Genomic DNA, 16,910 nt, shown 5'->3' on the forward strand with positions numbered 1-16,910 from the left:
GACAGGACAACCCAGACCACATCATAATAAGACCCTTTCCTCCCTCCCACCTATCCACAAACCCACTCACACACACAGACAGTCCTCCAACAGCAGGAGAGGCCTTTCGGCCTCCAATGGATTCACATACAACAGGCCTGAAATTTCCCCAGTGGACTTTAGACTCGTAGACCTAGGGATTCAGCATCAGATTTTAACTCTGCACTTCCATTCAACCTTTGGGCTTAAAACTTCATTATTGACCCCAAGAATACCCAATGATGGGACCCCAAACTCCAGGTTTTAAACTCCAAACTCACCAACTCAGAGGGTGGAGGGTGCGCGGTCACTAGCCCTTTTGTCCTCTACTTGCACGGACATCCACACCCGGGACCCGGAACCCTGGTCCTTGTTTTCAGCACTTGCCAGCCTGACATCTGTGATACAAGATCATTGTTGTATTTTTAAAATTGTTTTAAAAAGCCCTAACATCACAGTCACATGGAAGTTGACAATTCCACTCATCCATTTGAACTGAGATCAAGGGCAATCTGATTCTGTAGCTGTTGCACCATTGTCCTGATTTAGATGTGTAGGGGCAAATTGACTACATTTTAGCTTTAAATTTAAATATTGCTAGACTTCCATCAAATTTAAAAGAAATTTTAAAGCAAATGTAAAATAATTCTTGAATTTTGAGCAACATATTTAGGTTACATTCTGCAAAGATGTGTTATCATTTACTTAAACTGAAACACTGACTTAATTTGTTGCATGGATTTTAACAGAGCACTATTCCGGCAGAGTAAGATCATTCAATGAGGAGCACAAGTTTCATCTCTGCAACCTCAATTGCTGAGAGTTAAGAAACGCCAACCAAATATTTATAACTCTTCTCTTGTCCCTAGGTAAAGTGAAGTTATAAAAACAGACATAACTGGCTCTACACACAAAATGCTGGAGGAACTCAGCATGTCAGGAAGCATCTAAGGAAATTAATAAACAGTCGACATTTTCAAGACCCTTCTTCAGGACTGAGAAAGAAGGGGGAAGATGCCAGAATGAAAAGGTGGGCAGGGAGGGGAAGAAGGCTAGCCAAAAAGTGATAGGTGAAGCCAGGTGGGTGGGAAAGGTCAATGGCTGGAGAAGAAGGAATCAGATAGGGGAGGAGACTGGACAACAGGAGAAAAGGAAGGAGGAGGGAACCTAGGGGCTATATAACTGGCTGCTCACTATTGTACTACATATGACTGACAGACCTTTAGTGATGCACCAGCCGAGGATTTCTGAGATGCTAATTAGCAACCCAAAAACTCAGCGTTAATTCATGAAATTATTTGAAATAATAGTTAGTTTGATATCACATAAATGGAGCAAAGTTCCACTGGGTTCAAGGTTCAAGGTTTGTCTGATATTTGTCTTCTCCAGGGAGCAAGTGAAATACACATAAAAAGTGAAAGAAACAAAACTCGCAGACTCCAGAAACTCCCATCCCCTCCCCACAGAAGAATAGCGACAATAAAGTTCCCTGACTCCCTCCCCTGCAGAAAAAAACAGGAATAATAACAAACCCCTCCCTTCTTCCCCACAGAAAAAGACAGCAACAATAGCAACACATCCCCAAACCCGCCCCCACAGAAAAAGAACAGCAAGAGTAGCATCATAAATCCCCTACACCCCCACCCACATACAAATAACTTACAGATTACCCACCCGCCATTTGGCCACAAGAAAGAAAACACCAAATAACTCAAGGAGACCAACCAATATAAAGCACAGTCAAATCTCATAAATCTCAGAACATCGAACTGCCCTCCCTTGACTCAGAACTCATGCCTGTCCAAATGGTGGGCCCCATTGGGAGCGATTGCTAATCCATTGGCCCCATTGGGAGTGATCGCTGACCCTCTGCCCTCCTTGTGGGTGTTCGCTGACTGGGTCCAAATGCCTTCACTTCAATGATTCAATATTCCTCGCCGTTTCAGGATGGAGTTAATCATGACACCATGATCTTTGTTTTTTTCCATGAGTCAGCTTGGGTTCTCATCTCTGATCTCCATGAGGCAGCTCTCTGGACATAGGGCACTGGATCCTTCGATGGAGATCCAAACAGTACATCACAGGCACCAACAATTACCATAACACAAACAATACAAAAAGAACAAGCAGAAGGCGTAGAAAAAGTGAAATAATTTAAAAGATTTTCTACCTAGAGGATGTCGCCTGAGGAACCATTATTTGCTGATGCCATTTTGACCAGTACACACTGTCAAGAATATAACAATTATATAAAATATCAATTCAATAGGCTATCTACAAGGAAATGAACAGAGATAGTTTTACTCCATTCCTCTTCTATTTAGGAGCAGGGAGCACTAGTTATGGTTGACAAATAGGTTTCTTTAAACTTCTGAGATTAAGAAGACTTCAGTCAATGCAGTCCATAATATAACGTCCACTGCATGAAACTAATCCACCCTTTCTATGACCTGAAAGATTAAGCTGTATGCTGCAGTTCGCACAACTCAATTTTAGATCAACTCAGTTTGTTATTTACATTTCAACGGACTAACTTTTTATGCAAATAAGTGTATATTACTCATTTCTACATGAGAACAAATGAGATAGACAGGTGGTTGAGGCATGATTAGTCATGTGCGGGGTTAGAACCTGAGGCCAGGAAGCCTAATTCAACATTCTTAATGTAATGCATATAAAAACAGTGAAATATAGCCCAGTACACAGGAAACTATTACTATCAAGTGATCTTGTACAAAAGGATTATTTGAATTAGTTGCAAAACCTTTTGTGCCTAAGTCAAATAGTTGGATAATAAGATTGAAAAAACTTTGCTTTTTGTGATTAGAAGTGCTTGGATTTAATTTTACTCAAAACCAAATGAACACCCAGCTGACATGGCAATAATGATGTGGAGGTTAGGGTAGTAATCCAGAGATAGTCTTAGAGTCATGGAAAAAAACCAGCACTGAAACAGGCCTATCTAGTCTAAGTCTGTGCCAAATCATTTAAACTGCCTAGTCCCATCAACCTGGCCAAGTACATAGCCCTCCATACCCCTCTCATCCATGTACCTAACAAACTATTCTTAAGCGTTGCAATCAAATTTGCATCCAACACTTACTCTGGCAGCTTGTTCCACACTCTCACCACCTTCTGGGTGAAGAAGATTCACATCATGTTCCCCTTAACCATTTCACCTTTCACCCTTAACCCATGATCTCTGGTTGTAGTGTTATAAATGTACCACAGCTCTGAGGGGCCGAAGGAGCAGGAGCAGCCCCCTCCTTCTGGAGAATCGCAAGATCGCTATTACTTCGGGTCTCGGAAGTGAGAGACAATGCAACGGTTTTGGCCATTGTTCTTAGAGGCACCTGTGTGACGTGCATGTCCCTGCTACGTGACAGCTACCATGGATATGGACACCCTCGGGCAATGTGGGAGTGGAGATTGCATCACCCTACTTTGATGGACATCTACAACTCTGCAAGTAAAGATAAAAGCAGACTGCAGGAGGCAGTACCCCAGCGACGCACCAGAAGGACTCGATCACTCAACGCTCCCGTGATAGCTGGAAGCCATTCAAAAGCCACGTGCGCTCCGTAACTCCTTTGCCTGGGGAGTGGGTGGCTGATGATACCGAGAAGGACTTCGAACTAATAACAGGAAAACAATGCTCTCCTGATTCAACGGAGTTGCTTCATCAAAGACCCGGGCAAGTTTTTCCATTTCTCCTCAATCTCTCTAAAACACGTGAAACCTAGCGATTCCCCAAAAAGACTGAAGCCTGCAGACTTCTGAGTGACTTTTATATTTCCAATGGACAAAAATATTATCCCCTAGACAACAGCCGAGATTACTTCTTAATGATGATTATTACTATACCCATGCTTTAGATTGAGTATTAGTGACGTGCATTATCTGAATGTTTGTATTAACCTTACTTTTGTGCCCCTTTATAAATAAAAATGTTTTAAAATAGTGACATCAGATTTCAACGGACCTCTCTATCTTTGCTGGTAAGTTATCCAGTTACAGGATACATAACAGTAGTCTCAACCAACCTTAGTGCAAAAACCCCTTTTGCATTTACCATATCTACACAAATCAGGATTTTGTACACCTCTGTCAAATCTCCCTCAATCTTTTCCCTCAATCTAAGGAATAAAATTCTAACCTGTACTATCTTTTATTATAATTCAGGTCTTCCAGTCCCGGCAATGTTCTTGTAATTTTTTTCTCTACTATTTCAATCTTATTTACATATTTTCTGCAGGTGGGTGACCTAAACTGCACGTTATACTCCAACTTAGGTCTCACCTATGTCTTATGCAACTTCAACATAACATCCCAACTTCTGTACTTAACACTTAGATCTGTGAAGGCAAATATGCCAAAAGCATTCTTTATGACCCTACCTACCTGTGCCACCACTTTCAATGAATTATGGACCTGTATTCTCTGATCCCTTTGTCCTACCACACTCCTCAGTGCCCTACCACCCTGGTTGGTCCTCCCAAAGTGCAACATCTCACACTTGTCTGCATTAAATTCCATATGTTATTTTTCAATCCATATTTCCAGCTGGTCCAGATCCTGCTGCAAGCTTTGATAGTCTTTCTTGCTGTCTACTACATCCCCGATCATGGTGTCATCTGCAAATTTGCTAATCCAGCTAACCACATTGAGCTGGACAAACAAATTGGAGGCACAAGTACAAAGAGGACTCACTCTCAGTGATTATAGCAATCTGCTTTTGGCGTAAGTAAAACCATGAGTCATGGGGTCATAGAGAACTGCAGATCAGAAACATGCCTTTCATCCTGTCTAGTCCATGCCGATCTGTCCTATCTAGTCCCATTGACCCACATCTGGACCATAGCACTCCAAACCCCTCCCACCCATGTATTTACCCAAACTTCTCTTAAATGTTGCAATTGAACCCACATCCCGCACTTTCACTGGCAGCTCATTCTACACTCACCCTCTAAGTGAATAAGTTTCCCTCAAATATTTTACTTATTCTCTGTAACTTAGTACCAATAGGCTCTGATCTCACCCATTATCAGTGGAAAATGCAAGCATGCATTAGCCCAATCTATACCTCTCATAATTTTGTATACCTCTGTCAGATCTCTCATTTCCCTATGATCCAGGGGATAAAGTCCTCACCTCTTTAAACTTTCCATATAACCCAGGTCCTCAGGTTCTGGCAACATCTTTGTAAATTTTCTTCATACTCTTAAAGAAACATTAAACAATTCTACTACTACTACTACATTCTACTACTTCTCTCTGGCTTTTCCCACAAAGCCAATGGCAAATCCAATTCAGTACCTTATCCTGAATGCCAAGCACCTAAATCTTCTTGACAAGCTTCCTACGCAACACCTTGTCAAAAGCTTTGCTTACGACTATGTATACAACTTCCATGCCTTTCCATCTTAAAGATTAATTAGACATGACCTATTACACACAAAGCCATATTGACTGACCCTAATCAGGTAGATACTTATATATCTGCTCCCTTAGAATACCTTCCAATAATTTACCCACTACTGACCTCAGGCTCGCCAGCCTATAATTTCCCAACTAATTTTTAGAGTCTTTCTTGAACAACAAATTGACATTAGCTATCCTTCAGTCTTCTTTCACCTCACTTTTGGCTAAAGAAGCCTTAACTACCCTTGCTAGAGCTCCTGCAATTTCTGCATTAACCTCCTACAAGGTCTAAGGAGACACCATCACAGGCCCTGGGGACTTATCCACCCTAAATTGCTTCAAGACAACAAGCACTTCATCTTCTGCAGTCAGTATACAGTCTATGACCTCACTGCTGTTTCATCCCAGTCCTATAGATTCTGATTTTCTCCTGAGTAAAAACAGATGCAAAAAGTCAATTTAATATCTTCTCTGCTTCTTTTGGCTCCATGTATAGATGACCATGCTGCTCTACAAGTGGATCTTCAAAAGAACAGTCCTTTGCGGAGTTTCTCCTTTCAAACAGATGGTAAAATGCACCTTGGTAAGAAATGTGCTTCAGAACTGTCCCAGGAGTGATATCATGAAATTCTATTACAAGCACCTCACCTCCATAATAGGCCATGGTGATGAATGAAAAAAATATATGACAGAAATGAAAGTATAGAAAGTCACATTGGGTTTTATTAAAGACATTTTCAAATTGTTTGACTATTCTTACCAATATTTTTATATACAAAATGTGAGGTGTAAAAGGTTACAGAAAGTAACCTCTCTTTCTAACATTCAAAATAATGTATCAGATCTTCAATCCATTTGTCAGTTTTAATGTCTATTTAACAATCCAATGATACAAGAGACCCACAAGCAACATTTCAAGTTTACCTTAATTCTTGTATCTACTCATTATCTAAAAAAGAAAATAATTGAAAATATATATATTTTAATGTGCCATTTTACTGACAAATATGATAGGATGAGAATTTAAAATAAGTTAAATTACACACAATTTGAGAGATATCAGTTTAGGCAGATCCCTGGTTTGTGGTGTATTTGGCCTGTAAGTGCAAGAATATGTGGAAAAGCCATTAATAAGTACAAAGTAGAAGCATAGGAAGATACACATACCTGGTATTTTAACAGCAGTTTGTTTGTGCAGACCTCTGTATTCCTTTATCAGAAATAAATCAATATGCAGCAACATTCCCTGGCTCTTTGCACAGGGAAAGCTCATTTCATGGTTGGAGCATTCCTTCTCTGTACTTTAAGGATCACTGATTTACATGGGGTTTGGCTAAAGTATCAATCACAAAACAGATAGTTTGATTGCTGAATTTCTCCTGGTCAAGACGAGAATGTAAAAATAGGCCAAAGACAAAAATATCAATGGAAAAATACTACACAATTGGCATATTTTCTCTCCAACATCCTATATCTGTTAATTCCCCCATCCAGAAAAGAACTAACTTGGACTAGATCAGATGCATTTATCCCAGTTCATGCATATTAAATACATATTTTTTCCTTTAATTTCTTAAGTGATATGACCAAAACATAGAAATGAGAAGACTGCTAGAAGATCTCGGAAGATAGTAGAAAGAAGTGGACTATCTCTGTAGATAGTAAGTAAACTTTCAAACTGGCCAAACAGGTGGCAGATGAAACTTAATGCAAGCAAATGTGAATTTGCACATTTGGAACAAAAAACAATGATAGACAAAATCATGGATAGATCGTCAGTGATGCAAAGAGTTTAGAGGTGTCTGTTGATAAATGCTCACACAAATTTGGTGCATGGGTTGCCTGCCACTTGGCTACATAGTTATTTGTGAACAAGTGATACAGGTGGTATGAATCCAGGTGTTGAATACCATCTCTTCTGCTCCTTCTCTTAAAGAGGTCACATGCTGCGAATTCCCAGGAGATAGAGAAAAAACTGCAATTATTTTCAAGGAAGCTTTGAGTGCATCCCAAAAACGTAGAGAGCTTAGTAATATCATCCTGTGATGGTAAACAGAATTAGGTGTTGTCAAGTAAAGCATGGTTCAGACCCTTATATATAGCTAGTGAAGTATTATCACTACATATTCTATCAGTGGATTTTTTTCATCAGTTCAAGATGGTGCTACCGAAGATAAGCGACAGCTTACTGGTGGTTCATAAAGCAAGAAATACAATTAAATAATTTATTAGTAACACTTTGTGCAAAAATTGTGGTAAATGATCACCAGAAACAACGAAGGGGCGAGCAAAAGCAAGGCTGACTCGAGACTCGAAGCATGTGGGTGCGATGCAAAGTTGAAACATACAGGAAAAGTGGTCAGAGCGAGATTGAAGCATGGCTCACAAATAGAGAAAGCTTGCAGGCAGTGTGAGAGGGAGGACAGGCAGGTGAAAGAGAAGGGATGCGCTCAGACTGATAATTTGAGATATGTTTATTTTAATGCAAGAAACATCATGAACAATGTGGATGAGCTTAGAGTGTGGATCAGTACTTGGGGCTATGCTGTGGTAGCCATTACAGAGACGTGGATGGCTCAAGGATAGGAATGGTTACTTAGAGTGTCAGGCTTTAGATGTTTCAGAAAGGGCAGGGATGGAGGCACAAAAGGTAGGGGTGTGGCACTGCTGATCAGGATAGTGTCACAGCTGCAGAAAAGGAGGAAGTCATGGAGAGATTGTCACTCAAGTCATTGAGTGGCAGATAGGAACAGGAATGGGTCAATAACTCTACTGGGTGTTTTTTATAGACCACCCAATACTAAGAGGGATATCTAAGAGCAGAAAGGGAGACAGATTCTGGAGAGGTGTAATAATAACATGGTTGTTGTGGTGGGAGATTTTAATTTCCCAAATACTGATTGGTATCTCCCTAGAACAAGGGATTTAGAATGGGTAGAGTTTGTTTGCTGTGTTCAGGAAGGTTTCTTGACACAATTTGTAGATAAGCCTACAAGAGCAGAGGCTGTACTTGATCTGGTATTGGGAAATGAACCTAGTCAGGTGTCAGATGTCTCAGTGGGAGAGCACTTTGGAGATAGTGATCACAATTCTATCTCCTTTACCATAGCATTGGAGAGGGATAGGAACAGACAAGTTAGGAAAATGTTTAATTAGAGTAAGTGGAAATATGAAGCTATCAGGCAGGAACCTGGAAGCATAAATTGGAAACAGGTGTTTTCAGGGAAATGTACAGCAGAAATGTGGCGAAAGTTCAGGGGACATTTGTGTGGCATTCTGCATTGGTATGTTCCAATGAGACAGGGAAAGGATGGTAGGATACAGGAACCATGGTGTACAAAGGCTGTTGAAACTCTAGTCAAGGAGAAAAGAAGAGCTTATGAAAGGTTAAAAAAACTGGGCAATAATAGAGATGTAGAAAATTACAAAGCTAGCAGGAAGGAGCTTAAGAATGAAATTAGGAGAGCCAGAGGGGGCCATGAGAAGGCCTTGGTGACCAGGATTAAGGAAACCCCAAGGCATTCTACAAGTATGTGAAGAGCAAGAGGATAAGATTTGAGAGAATAGGACCAATCAAGTGTGACAGTGGAAAAGTGTGCATGAAAGTGGAGAAGATAGCAGAGGTTCTTAATGAATACTTTGCTTCAGCATTCACTACGGAAAATGACCTTGGTGATTGTAGGGATGACTTAGAGTGGACTGAAAGTCTTGAGCATATAGATGTTAAGAAGGAGGATGTGCTGGAGTTTTTGGAAAGCATTAAGTTGGATGAGTCACTGTGACTAGACAATATATACCCCAGGCTACTGTGGAGGCAAGGGAGGAGATTGCTGAGCTTCTGGCAATGATCTTTGCATCATCAATGGGGATGGGAGAGTTCCTGGAGGATTGGAGGGTTGCAGATATTGTTCCCTTATTCAAGAAAAGGAGTAGAGATAGCCCAGGAAATTATAGACCAGCGAGTCTTACTTGAATGGTTGGAACGTTGATGGAGAAGATCCTGAGAGGTAGGATTTATGAACATTTGGAGAGGCATAATATTATTAGGAATAGTTAGCATGGCTTTGTCAAAGGCAGGTCGTGCCTTACAAGCCTGATTGAATTTTTTGACGATGTGACTAAGCACATTGATGAAGGTAGAGTAGTAGATGTAGTGTATATAGATTTCAGCAAGGCATTTGATAAGGTACCCCATGCAAGGCTTATTGAGAAAGTAAGGAGGCATGGGATCCAAGGGGACATTGCTTTGTGGATCCAGAATTAGCTTGCCCACAGAAAGCATAGTGTGGTTGTAGACAGGTCATATTCTGCATGGAGGTTGGTGACCAGTGGTGTTCTCAGGGATCTGTTCTGGGACCCCTCCCCTTTGTGATTTTTATAAATGACCTGGATGAGGAAGTGGAGGGATGGGTTTGTAAATTTGCCGAATTCACAAAGGTTGAGGGTGTTGTGGATAGTGTGGAGGGCTGTCAGAGTTTACAGTGAGACATCGATAGGATACAAAATTGGGCTAAAAAGTTGCAGATGGAGTTCAACCCAATAAGTGTGAGGTGGTTCATTTTGGTAGATCAAATATGATGGCAGAATATAGCATTAATGGTAAGACTCGTGGCAGTGTGGAGGATCAGAGGGATCTTGGGGTCCGAGTTCATAGGACATTCAAAGCTGCTGCACAGGTGATTCTGTGGTTAAGAAGGCATACGGTGCATTGGACTTCTTCAACTGTGGGATTGATTTCAAGAGCTGAGAGATAATGTTACAGGTGTATAGGAGCCTGGTCAGACCCCATTTGGAGTACTGTGCTCAGTTCTGGTCACCTCAGTACAGGAAGGATATGGAAACCATAGAAAGGGTGCAGAGAAGATTTATAAGGATGTTGCCCAGATTGGGGAGCATGCCTTCTGAGAATAGTTTGAGTAAACTCAGCCTTTTCTCTTTGGAGGGACGGAGGATGAGAGGTGACCTGATAGAGGGGTAGAAGATAATGAGAGGCATTGATCGTGTGGATCGTCAGAGGCTTTCTCTCAGGGCTGAAATGGCTAACATGAGAGGGTACAGTTTTGAGGTGCTTGGAAGCAGGTACAGAGGAGATACCAGGGTATGTTTTTTACTCAAAGAGTTGTGAGTGTGTGGAATGAGTTGCTGGCTCCAGTGGTGAAGGCGGATATGATAGGGTCTGTTAAGAGACTCTTGGATAGGTACATTGAGCTTAGAAAATTAGAGGGGTGTGGGTAATCCAAGGTAATTTCTAAAGTATGTATATGTTTGGCACAACATTGTGGGCTGAAGAGCCTGTATTGTGCTGTAGGTTTTCTATGGTTCTATGTTGGAGATGGAGTTGGAGCGAGCAGAGTGGAAGAGATCTGGATTCCGTCCACCTGAACCAAGAGTGAGTTTGGATTGTTCTAACCGCGGGCTGATTCAGAAAGATCAAGTACAGGCCAGAACATGGCAGCGAGGTCCAGGCCCAGAGTGTATCAATGTGGCAGGGCCTAGATCCTAATGTGGGACAGAAGCCAGTGGATGGATAATTTAAACGCCAGGCCAGTTGGACAGGAAAGGCAGGGTGTCGGGACCGGAGGTGAGGGTCAGGCCAGTTCTGGTCACTGCTCCACAGCGTTTACTCCACTCTCGATGGTGCTGTGGCTGAGGCAGTGTTATGCTCTGGGCTCCATGAACCTCCATGAAGGTTTGCTCTGGTGGGTGACGAACCAAGGCTGAGGCTGGACCTGCTCCTGTTGCTCTGGGCTTCAAGTCTTTGGACTCAATTTTGTTCTAAATGCTGTTGCTTGCTACTATTGCTTGAAAGATTTGTGTTTTTTTCTCTCTCTCTGTGCTTTGGGTGTTGATCTTTTTTTAAAATTGGGTTCTTTCAGGTTTCTTGTTTAGTGGCTGCCTTTAAGCAGACAAATCTCAAGGTTGCATAATTTATACATACTTTAATGATAAATATATTTTGCATTTAAACTATCGAGTTTTTCTAAATTCTCAATGTTCGATCAGTAACCGCTAACGATCTTAATAGCTTGATTCAGTTCATTCTTTTCATTTTAGTGGAGATGATACCCTCATTTGGCAATAAATGAGGCATTGCACTTTGGAAGATTAAATGTAAAGTGACAGTATACTCTTAACAGTGGGACACTTAACAGCGTTGACATTCTGAGGAATCTTGGGGTCAGGTTCATAACTCTTGAAAAGTGGCAGCACAAAAATTCATGGAGTGATAAAGATAATATATGGCATGCTTTGAGGCACTGGGTTCAAGAATAGGGAAGCTATGCTGCAGCTTTATAAAAATGTAGTTAGGTTGCATCTGGATGTTACAATCAATTCTGCTCATCCCATATCAAAAGGATATCGAGGCTTTGGAGAAGGTGCAAAGAGGTTTATCTAGATGCTGCCTACGTATTTACGTCACTACATACATCCCTAAGATTCAGTTTCTTGCTGCAATACTTAATAAATCCGTAACAGAAAAATAACCATTATAGAATCAATTAACTTGGGCATAACCACAAACTGTGCAAGTGCAAAATGAAAGAAATAATAATAATAAATAAGTAAACAATAAATATTGAGACCATAAGATGAAGAGATCTTGAAAGTCAGTTCATAAATTGTGAGAATATTTTGGTGCACCACACACAAAACACTGGAAGAACTCGGCAGGCCAGGCGGTTGATATGGAAAAAAGTACAGTCGGCGCTTTGGGCTGAAAACTTTCAATAGGACTGGTGAAAAAAGGCTGAGGAGTAGATTTGAAAGGTGGGAGGAGGGGAGAGAGGAATGCCAGAAAATAGGTGAAACTTGGAGGGGGAGGGATGAAGCAAAGAGCTAGGAAGTTGATAGGTGAAAGAGTGAGAAGGCTATGGAAGAAAGAAGAAAGGTGGTGGGGGGCAGTAGCACCAGGAGGAGGTGATGGGCAATGGGTGGGCAAGGAGATAACTTGAGAGAGGGACAAGGGATGGGAAAGTGGTGAAGGAGGGGCTTTGGAGGGGCATCGGAGACATCACTGGAAGTTTAAGAAATGGACGTTTATTCTGTCAGTTTGGAGGCCGCCTCCAACTGTCGGGATAAGGCCACGGTTAGGTTGGAGGAACAACACCTTATATTCCGTTTGGGTAGCCTCCAACTTCCTTGCCTACCCGTTGTCTTCCTCTGGTGCTTCTCCCTCCCCCCTTTCTTCTTTCTTTCATGACCTTCTGTCTCTTTCACCAATCAATTTCCTAGATCTTTGCTTCATCCCTCCCCCTCCAAGTTTTACCTATCGCCTGCCATTTCTCTCTCCCCTCCCCCACCTTTCAAATCTACCCCTCAGCTTTTGCTCTGCAGTCCTGCCGAAGGGTTTCAGCCCAAAACATCAACAGTACTTCTTTCCATAGATGTTGCCCGGCCTGCTGAGTTCCTCCAGCATTTTGTGTGTGTTGCTCAGATTTCCAGATTTTCTCTTGTTCAGGAATATTTCAGCATTGGGGCAAGTGTAGTTGAGTGAAGTTATCCCCTATGTTTCAAGAGCCTGACAGCTGAGAGGTAATAACTGTTTTTGAATCTGGTGGTGTGTGTCCTGAGGCTCCTGTACTCTATTCCTGACGGCAGCAGCCTGGCCTGGCGATGGGGGTCTCTGATGATCGATGCTGCTTTCCTGAGACAACGCTCCATGCAGATGTGCTCAATGGTGGGGAGGACTTTACTCATGATGGACTGGGCCACACCTGCTACTTTTTGTAGGATTTTCCATTCAAGGGCATTGGTGTTTCCTTACCAGGCTATGATGCTGCCAGTCAATATACTCTCCACCATACATCTATAGAAGTTTGTCAAAGTTTTTGATGTCATGCCAAATCTTCACAAACTCCTGACAAAGTAAAAGCGCTGTTGTGCTTTCTTAGAAATTGCTTTTATGTGCTGGACCCAGTAGGAGATGATGGTATTGAATGCCAAGCTGTTGTCGATACAGAGGATTCCAGGGTTGAGTGAAGAACCAATGAAATGGCTTCTGCTGTGGATTAGAGAGTATGCATTAGTAGGATATCAGTAGGATAGTACAGCAAGCCTGTGTAGCATCTTCTGTAGTGATAGAGACTAATGGGAGAGATGACATAGTGATTAGATTAGTTAAGCATTTAATTACTAGTTTAATTAATTTACCACAACATTATAAGCCAAGAGGCTTGTCCCTCTGCTGTACTACTGTATGTTCTATGTTCTTAACACACAGAAACTCTGGGGATGGAGAAGCAGTAAAGCAGGTTGACAGTCCTCGGGAGTTCAAGGAAATCTATTTGTTCAAGGTCCAAACTGCATAGTGGAAACCACTCAGTAGTAGTCTGTTGTACTGAGCTCTACCTTGCTGAGGCCCAATGATCACTCTCAGACACCTTCTCTTACTTACCTCTCAAACAGGACCCCACAAAGGAGCACCAGGTCGTTGTCTCCCACACCATCACCAACCATATTGACTCTGGGGGTCTCCCATCCATTGCCACCAACCTCATAGTTCCTGCATCCCACACCTCCCATTTCTACCTCCTACCCAAAATCCACAAACCTGCCTATCCAGGTAGACCCATTATTTCTGCTTGTTCCTGCCCCACTGAACTCATTTCTGCATACCTTGACTCTGTTTTATCCCCCTGGTTCAATCCCTTCCTACCTATATCCATGACATTTCACAAGTTCTGGATCTTTTCAATACTTTCAAGCTCCCTGGTCCCAATCATCTTATATTCACTATGGATGTCCAGTCCCTATACAACTCCATCCCCCACCAGGAAGGTCTGAAAGGTCTCCATTTTTTTCTGGTCACCAGACCCAACCAGTTCCTTTTCACACCACTCTCCTCTGTCTAGTGGAACTTGTCCTGACTCTTAATAATTTCTCCTTCAGCTCCTCGCACTTCCTCAAACAAAAGGTTAAGCCATAGGCACTCGCATGGATCCCAGCTATGCCCGCTTTTTTGTTGGCTACATGGAACAGTCCATGTTCCAAGCCTACATTGATGTCCATCCCCCACTTTTCCTATGCTACAGCGATGCTTGCATTGGTGTTGCTTCCTGAACCCACATGGAGCTCATCGACTTCATCAGTTTTGCTTCCAAATTCTATGCTGCTTCACTGGTCCATTGCAATAGGTTCAGTAAGTTCAATAGGTACATTTAATGTCAGAAATGTATACAATATACATCCTGAAATTCTTTTGTCTGTCACCTCCCTCCCTTTTCTCAATCTCTCTGTCTCTATCTCTGGAGGGAGTTATCTACTGATGTCTACTATAAAACCATGGATTCTCACAGCTACCTGACTATACCTCTTCTCACCCGGTTACTTGTATAAAAACCATCCCTTTCTCTCAATTTCTCCACCTCCACTGCATCTGCTCTTAGGATGAGGCGTTTCATTCCAGAACAAAGGAGATGTCCTGCTTTTTCCAAGAAAGGGGCTTCCCTTCTTCCACCATTAACATTGCCCTCAAACACTTCTCTTCCACATCTGCTCTCACCCCAACCTCCCGTCACCCCACCAGGGACAGAGTTCCCCTTGTCCTCACCTATCACCCCACCAGCCTGCACATCCAGCAGATAATTCTCCCTAACTTCTGCCATCTCCAATGCAATCCCACCACCAAGCACATCTTGCTCTCCCCCCACTTTCTGATTTCTTCAGGGATCACCCCTAAGCAATTTCCATTTACATTTTTCCCTCCTTACTGATCTCCCTCCTGGCACTTATCCTTGCAAGTGGAACAAGAGCTACACTTGACCTTATACCTCTTCCCTCACTACCATTCAGGTCCCAAGCAGTCCTACCAGGTGAGGCAACACTTCACCTGTGAGTCTGCTGAACTTTGATTTCTTGAAATAAGAACATAAGAACATAAGAAATAGGAGCAGGAGTAGGCCATCCGGCCCATTGAGCCTTCCCCGCCATTCAATAAGATTATGACTGATCTGTTCATAAACTCAGCTCCATCTACCTGCCTTTTCCCCATAACCCTTAATTCCTTTACAATGTAAAAAACTATCTAACTGTATCTTAAATATGTTTAATGAAGAAGCATCAACTGCTTCCCTAGACAGAGAATCCCACAGATTCACCACTCTCTGGGAAAAACACTTTCTCCTCATCTCTGTCCAAATCTTCTCCCCTGAATCTTGAGGCTATGTCCCCTAGTTCTCGTCTCACCTACCAATGGAAACAACTTTCCTACTTCTATCTTATCTATCCTTTTCAAAATTCGAATTCCAGAGAGTATAGTCCCATTGTCGTCATTAGGTCGCAACTGGCATTTCCAATTGGCGGGCAATTTCCCTCCACTCCGCTCTGTCCCGACACTTGTCCATAACATCCCTAGTCTTGTTCAGCTTGGCCCAATCCTTGATGTTATCCAGCCACGTTGTCCTTTGCCTTCCTCTTCCTTTCTTTCCCTCCACCTTTCCATATGGCAAGTCCGACAAGATGTTATCTCTCCATGTTATGTGTCCACAATAAGCAACTTTTAACTTCATAATCTTTTCCAGTAATGTCCGTGGTCTATCAACATCGGGCAAAGCCCTCTCATCTGAAACTTTCTCTACCCAGCTAATCTTCAACATTCGTCAATAGCACCACATTTCAAAAGCATTCAACTGTTTCATGTTTCATGTCATCCTTCTTTAGGGTCCATGTTTCTGATCCATACCTCAGTACTGACCATACATAACACTTGAGGAAGCGGATTCTACTTTGGATATCTACTTTCTGATTGCATAGTAGATCTTTTAGCTTCATGAACTTCTTAGCCATACATAAAATGCTGATGGAATGCAGCAAGCCAGGCAGCATCTATAGGGAGAAGTACAGTTGACATTTCGGGCCGAGACAAAGATCCTGACAAAGGGTCTCGGCCCAAAATGTTGACTGTACTTCTTCCTATAGATGCTGCTTGGCCTGCTTCATTCCACCAGCATTTTGTGTGTGTTGCTTGAATTTCCAGCATCTGCAGATTTCCTCATCTTAGCCATACCTATTCTCCTTCTGATCTCAACTTCACATCGCCCATCATCTGTCAGACAACTGCCAAGATATTCAGACTTCTGCGCCTGTTCAATGTCTTGCCCATCCACTTGTAACGATACCATCATGAATGAGTCTTTAGTGTTTGTTTTGCTTACCACCATCGATTTTGATTTCCTAGGGTTGATTTTAAGTCCGTAGTCAAGGCTTTTCTCATTCACTTTATTCAGCATAATTGGCAGTGCACTTTCGCTGTCACCTAACAATGCGATGTCATCTGCATACCTGATGTTATCCACCTTCCGGTCTCCGATTAGAATACCTGTCTCCTGATGGTTGCATTCCCGAAAAATCCATTCTCCATAGAGGTTGAACAAATCCGATGAACCAACACAGCTTTGCCTTACACCTCGTTTAATGCATGCCCATGGTGATAGCTCATTTTCTACCCTGACCATCGCTTTCTGATTCTAATA

Source organism: Hypanus sabinus, chromosome 7, assembly GCF_030144855.1.
Source record: "Hypanus sabinus isolate sHypSab1 chromosome 7, sHypSab1.hap1, whole genome shotgun sequence".
NCBI classification, from domain to species: domain Eukaryota; kingdom Metazoa; phylum Chordata; class Chondrichthyes; order Myliobatiformes; family Dasyatidae; genus Hypanus; species Hypanus sabinus.